Genomic DNA, 6,956 nt, shown 5'->3' with positions numbered 1-6,956 from the left:
CTTCAATGCAAAAGCTGTAGCACTTGTTCTGAAACGTCAGAATATTTTATCCATGCTAGTATAACTGCCAATCCGATAAGCTGGGTAATTAACCAAGACTGCTTAACTAACCTTTAAAATAGTAACTATAACGGAAACTATTAACTAGGAAAGTCGTAACGTTTGTTAAGCAACTTCGAATTGCTTCATCTATGCTTAGATAACTGCCCTGTTAAATATTTTTCCAGCTTTTTTCTAGAGTGCGCGAAATTAAAAAGTATACTTGGCGCAAGTTAGCTGAAACACCCTGTATAGGGAAATGTAAACCCTATGAAACTTCAAAATCGTATAGGCATCCTTTTCGTCCTCGCCACCATATTAATAGTGGTGCTAAAAACTTGTACTCATTTCCCTCTGATTATGTAAATAACTGTAATCTATTGCAATGTGGATCGCGACGTCGCGTGATGGAAGCCGCGTTATGTCGCACACTTGTCAAAACGTGCTCTTCAACATGCTTCCATGCCCATAATGTATATTATTCTAGTACACTATATCCATGACCTGCTACTCCATCGCTGTCGTCCTCCGCCGGGCCAGACTGCGCACGCGCGTCTAGCCCGGCCTTGAAATCATCCAACGGACCGGCGTGTTGCTTTACTTCGCGCACATTGCAAATTGAGTGACCCCTTTCACCCTTTGAGGTTTGCGGAGCACTGAGACGGCAAGACACCGGAACACCGATTGGCGGGAGCTGCTGTCATCGCTTACCGAGTGTCTCAGTATTAGCAGACGCGTGGCTATAAGCCGAAGGGCTGGCCCCCATTCGCGATATCGCAGCGGTGGCACTGTAGTCGGAGGCGTAGTTGAACAGTCATCACCAGCATTGATGTATGCAGATGATATACTAATAATGGCCGACAACGAGCAAGATTTGCAGGGATTCATAGTCATCTGCGGTAATGAGGGAGATAGATTAGATTTGAAGTTGAGTAAGGAAAAAGGGTCAGTCATGATTTTTAATGATAACGGAGGCAGTGAGCATAGGATACAAGAGGTCACGCTAGAGATAGTGGGTAAATACAAAGATCTTGGGGTATGGGTAAGCAACGGGGATGAGTACCTAAGGTATACCACGAAAGATGCCTAACGACAAAAAGTAACAGGAATGCAGCTATAATGAAAAGTATAGGGTACTGTGGAATTACAAAAGGTACGATGTTGTGAGAGAAGTTTTGAAAGCGGTCATCGTTTCTGGACTGACGTTCAGCAATGCGGTCTTGCGCTTGAGATCAGAGGTTCAAGCAAGATTAGACATTAAGCAACGTGACGTACGTAGGCTTGCTATGGGAGCACACGGGAGTACACCAAATCAATGTGGCACGGGAGGGACGTCATTCGAAGGCAGGGAAGCAAGCAGCAAGATAAAATTTGAGGACTGATTGAGATAGATGGGGGAGGAGCGTTGGGCTAGGAAAGTTTTTAGCTACTTGTACATGAGGAATGTCGATGCAAAATGGAGGAAGCGAACCAGAAAATTGACAAGTAAATACTTAGAAAACAGCCGGTGACCAAGCAAAAAAGAACTGTCGGTTAAGAATAAGGTGAAAGAAGCGGAGAGGGACATGTGGAAAATAAGGACGATTACGAAATCAGCATTGGAGACCTACCGAACTAGGAGAAAACTGCCAAAGAAAAGATCTACGATCATTCTCGGGGTACTTCTCAGCTGTTTGAGGCCATGACAGGAGTATTGCAGACCAAGACGTAGCCAGCCAAATGCGAAGGAATAGACACGTTATGTAGTGCGTGTGGAGAGGAGGAGGAAACGGCTTAACACTTGATACTGCTCTGTAAAGGGGTGCCAGATAATGGCGCAGAATTTTTCGAACCAGTAGGGTTTATGGACAGTGTAGGCAAAATATTCGTCGTTTGCGCTGTGTATTCGTGTTGCGCTGTGTATCATGTTTAACGCAATCCAACTCGCCCAAATGTCGGTTCTTCTGAAGGCAAAATATACTTTTAGCGGGTAGAAATAACCAGGAGGAGGTTATCTGATTGGTGGCTACAGTCATGGCGCGAATGAAAATAAATCGTTCACTACATAGTGCTAGTACATAAGTTAACTATGTATTACTGCTAGGTGGCGTGAGCCGCCGGCCGATCTGAAGGCTACAGCCTTATCCATCCATCCATCCATCCATCCATCCATCCATCCATCCATCCATCCATCCATCCATCCATCCATCCGTCCGTCCGTCCGTCCGTCCGTCCGTCCATCCATCCACCCATCCATCCATCCGTCTGTCGGTCCATCCATCCATCCGTCCATCCATCCATCCATCCATCCATCCATCCATCCATCCATCCGTCCATCCGTCTGTCGGTCCATCCATCCATCCATCCATCCATCCATCCATCCATCCGTCCGTCCGTCCGTCCGTCCATCCATCCATCCATCCATCCATCCATCCATCCATCCATCCATCCATCCATCCGTCCATCCATCCGTTCATCCATCCATCCATCCATCCATCCATCCATCCATCCATCCATCCATCCATCCATCCATCCATCCCAGTACGGTTCCCAAAACCACTACAAACAGCGCAAGCAGCGAACAATGCTCGCGGCATGGGGTAAAGCATCAGCGCTTCTTGTGGAACAGGGAGAGAGGGATGAAAGGGAAGATGAAAGGTGCACAGGAACACGTGCACCATGCATGGCCCTCCGCGAATGTGACGTAACGGCTCGAGCCAACGTGCAGCCGCCGCGCGCTGACAATCCAAATACAAGCAAGCGTTCAAAAATACATGAAATAAACTGTTCGTCGGAACAATCGCATCTTGCGAATAGCATTTCCTTGTTTTCTTCAGTTTTTCCAATTTCTGATCAGTATCACTTTAGAGGGACACTAAAGGCAAATATTAAGTCGGCGTTGATTGTTGAAACAGCGGTACAGAAACCTCGTAGTGCTACTTTTGTGCCAAGAAAGTGCTTATTTTGAAATAAAATCACGTTTTAGTCGTCCGCATCGCGTTAGCGCGCTTCAAATCACCCGCCTGAAAGCGGCCTTTCTGACGTCACTGTTGCCGTGCCCAACGTTGCCCACCTTCACTGCGCGGCGACGTGCACTGGCGGCGTGCACCATTCGGGCATCCGGAAACATCACATGTGTGCGGCATTTTGTCGAACATTCTGTCAGAGCGACTTTCGCGAGCCAGTTGCTGAGGTGCGGGACAGTCCAGCAGAAAAGTCGGAGCACGTGATAATCGCCGAGGACTCGAATTTAGTTAGATGCGCAGAAGCAGTCAAGGAAAGGGTGAGAGGCGACAAACGAGTTTTAATAGGGAAGTTCCCGGGACATGGGGCTGGGATCAGTGATGAAACAAGCTACCGCAAAACTCGCAACTAAGGCTAATGGACTTAACCTCGTGATAATCGCGGGAGGTCTAAACGACGTCCTGAATGAAGAATCAGCCGAACTAGCGACCACATTGGCGAAAGGGGTCGATGACATGCGCGCCATTTCTCCTCAGGTGCAGATAGTGGTATGCACAATACCGGAGATACCGGTGCGTGACGGCAACCTGCAAGGAGCGGTTGTCGACGAAAACAAAGAGATATGGCAGATGAGTGGAGAGAAAGGCATCGAGGTAGTGGAAATAAACAGAGAGGTGCACAGGTGGGGTGGTTTTCGAAGAGACGGAATACACTTCGATAGGAGGCTTGGTCATGAGGTGGGTTGGCGACTTGCGGGACGCGCAGTAGCCTTTTTGGGACGCACGCGGGCCCTTCGGTGCCCAGGGTAGCTTGTAATGAGGAAGAAAACCCGGGGGACTCTTTGACAGGCAGTATAGCGAAAAACCAGAGAAAAGGTAAAAGAAGGGAGAAGGCGCGTGTTGCAATTAGTTACATTAACATGTAGGGTGGCAGAAAAAAAGCAAAATGGTTAGTGATTGAGGGACAGTTAAACAAGGAACAGATAGGTGTTTATGCGGTTACAGAAACACACCTTAGAGACTTGTAAGAGCCACCACATATTGACAATTATATTTGGGAAGGATGTAACAGAATCACATCAGAAAGGAGAGGGGTGGGTGTTGGAATGCTAATTCATAGCAGAACAAAATGGGATAGAGTGAAACAGACGTGTTCAGAGCACCTCTGGGTTTCGGGCACAGTAGGTGGAAAGAAAACGTGGCTAGGTGTAGCTTACTTGTGGACGGGGAATAACTGCAGAGAAAAGAATCTGGAGATAGTGAAATGCATAAGCACCGATATTAAAGAATTTGGTCATGATGCTGAAATAATCCTTCTAGGGGACATGAATGCTCACATTCATGACCTTGACGAATATTCAGACACCAATGGCAAGTTATTGCTAAATCTCTGCGAGCAACATAGTCTTGAGATAGTTAACGTGGGGGCTAAGTGTGAGGGGCAGATAACGTGGGAAGTCGGAAACAGGCAATCGAGCATTGATTATTGTCTCATGACAGAAGGAATATATGACAAACTTAGAGAGATGAGAATAGAGAAGGAAGGCATTAACAGCTTGGGTAGTGATCATAAACGCATAATATTACAAATGGGATATAAAACTGAAAATAAGGACATAGAATCAAAGTTTGGCAGCTTGTATCTAAATGACAAACAAATAACAAATATACCCGCAAGAGTCGAGGAAAAAGTAGACGAACTACCAGGCAAAGACTGGAAGTATAGTGAGCTGCTACATGTAATCACGAAAGAAATGGAAATAGAGAAGAAAACTATTTGTTGGAAAGGAAAGAAAAAGCCAAAAAGTTGGTGGAACAAAGAAATCCGGGAAGCGATCGAGATGCGACGTCAGGCAACACGGGAGCACAGACAGGAAAAAAGGAGAAGCGGCCACAGGACGAAGTCAACCAAATATGGGAAATATATTTAGAGCAAAAATCCATTGTGCAGAAATTAGTCGAGGCAAAAATTAAAGGTGAAAGTGAACGCTGGATGACAGAGATTCGCGAAAAGAAGAAGGTATTTTGGAGCCACATAAAAGCGCTAGGTAGGAAGTCTGTCACAATGCAACAACATGTGGTAGATGAAGGAGGAAATGAATTGGAAGGGTATGAAGCGCTAGGTTACATCCGAAAGATAACGGCCGATTCGTTTAAAAAGGTCGCCCAGGGGATTCCCCCGGTGAGTAAAAGTACGCAAAGGAGTGCAACTGACGAAGATGTAGTACTAGAGAATTTCAATTGGAAGAAGGCTGAAGGAAAAATTCCTAAGCGCACTACTCCGGGCTTAGATGGGGTTCCCGTCAGCCTCATTAGCGAACTCGGACATAACACTAAAGAAGCACTGCTGAAAAGCCGTAGAAAAGTGCTTACAGGAGAGGGAAATACCAGACAGTTGGCGAAAAAGTAGAATGAACTTAATCTATAAAGGCAGGGGAGAAAAGGATAACATTCGCTCATATAGACCGCTAACCATTACATTGGTGCTATACAGGTTGGCGATACAGGCAGTAAAATTAAAAATAGAAGCGTGGGTAGAACAAAATGATATTTTGGGAGAACTTCAGAATGAATTTCGAATCGACAGGCGGTTAGACGATAATCTGTTTGTTCTTACCCAGTGTATAGAAATATCGAAAATAGAAAACAGGCCCTTATACGTAGCTTATCTAGATATCACCGAGGCGTATGACAACGTTAATCAGGAAATTTTGTGGGATATATTGAAAGAAGTGGGCATAGGGGACGACTGTATACAGCTTTTCAGGGAAATATACCGAGAAAATTGAGTTTGTATAGAATGGGAAGGAATAAGTAGCAAGGACAGCGTTGAAATTAGCAAGGGGCTGAGACAGGGATGTCCTTTGTCCCCGCTGTTATTCATGCTGTACATGGTGAGGATGGAAAAAGCGCTAGAAGGTAGCAACATTGGATTTAATTTGTCACACAAATAGGTCGGCACGATAGCTGAGCAGAAGCTTCCAGGTCTATTTTATGCTGATGATATTGCCTTATTTGCGGACAGTCAAGATGACATACAGCGACTGGCAGATATATGCGGAAGGGAATGTGAGGCTCTAGGACTAGGATTTAGTGCAACAAAATGTGGATTGATGGTATTCAATGATCACGAAGACCATGCGGTCTTCATGTAGGGCCAAAAAATACCGAGGGTAAGCGAGCACAAGTACCTCGGAGTATGGGTAAATGAGGGGGATAGATATATGGAGGTACAAGAGAAAGGATCGGTAGCAAAGGGAAAGAGGAAGCACAAATTATGAAGTACAGAGCTTTATGGGGATACAATAGGTACGAGGTGCTTCGAGCAGGGGCGTAGCCAGAAATTTTTTTCGGGGGGGGGGGGGGGGTCAACCATACTTTATGTATGTTCGTGCATGCGTTTGTATGTGTGCGTGTATATATACGCAAGCAAAACTGAAAAATTTCGGGGGGGGGGGTTTCAACACCCCCCCCTCCTTGGCTACGCCCCTGGCTTCGAGGGCTGTGGATGGGTGTGATGGTTCCAGGGCTTACATTTGGGAACTCAGTGGTGTGCATGAAGTCAGAGGTGCAATCAGGAATGGATGTAAATCAAAGGACGGTGGGCCGCCTCGCATTGGGCGCTCACGGGAAGACGACAAATGAGGCGGTAAAGGGTGATATGGGATGGACAGGCTTTGAAGTGAGGGAAGCGCAGAGCAAAATGAGATTCGAAGAGAGGCTGAGGAAAATGAAGAAGAGTAGATGGGCAGAGAAGGTTTTCAGGTATTTGTATAGAAAAAGCGTTGACACGCAGTGGAGAAAAAGAACTAGGAGGCTCACCTGTAAATATACGGCTAGCAGTGCGGGAGATATGGCAACAAGCATTAAGCGGAAGGTCAGAGAGGCGGAAAGGACTTATTGGATGGCAGCGATGGAAAAGAAGCCGGCTCTGAGTAACTACCGAAAGGGAAAAAACGAAATAAGGAGGGAAAG

Source organism: Rhipicephalus sanguineus, chromosome 10 (genome assembly GCF_013339695.2).
Source record: "Rhipicephalus sanguineus isolate Rsan-2018 chromosome 10, BIME_Rsan_1.4, whole genome shotgun sequence".
NCBI lineage: Eukaryota > Metazoa > Arthropoda > Arachnida > Ixodida > Ixodidae > Rhipicephalus > Rhipicephalus sanguineus.
The sequence above is the reverse complement of the archived record's forward strand: the minus strand, read 5'-3'. Positions refer to the sequence as shown.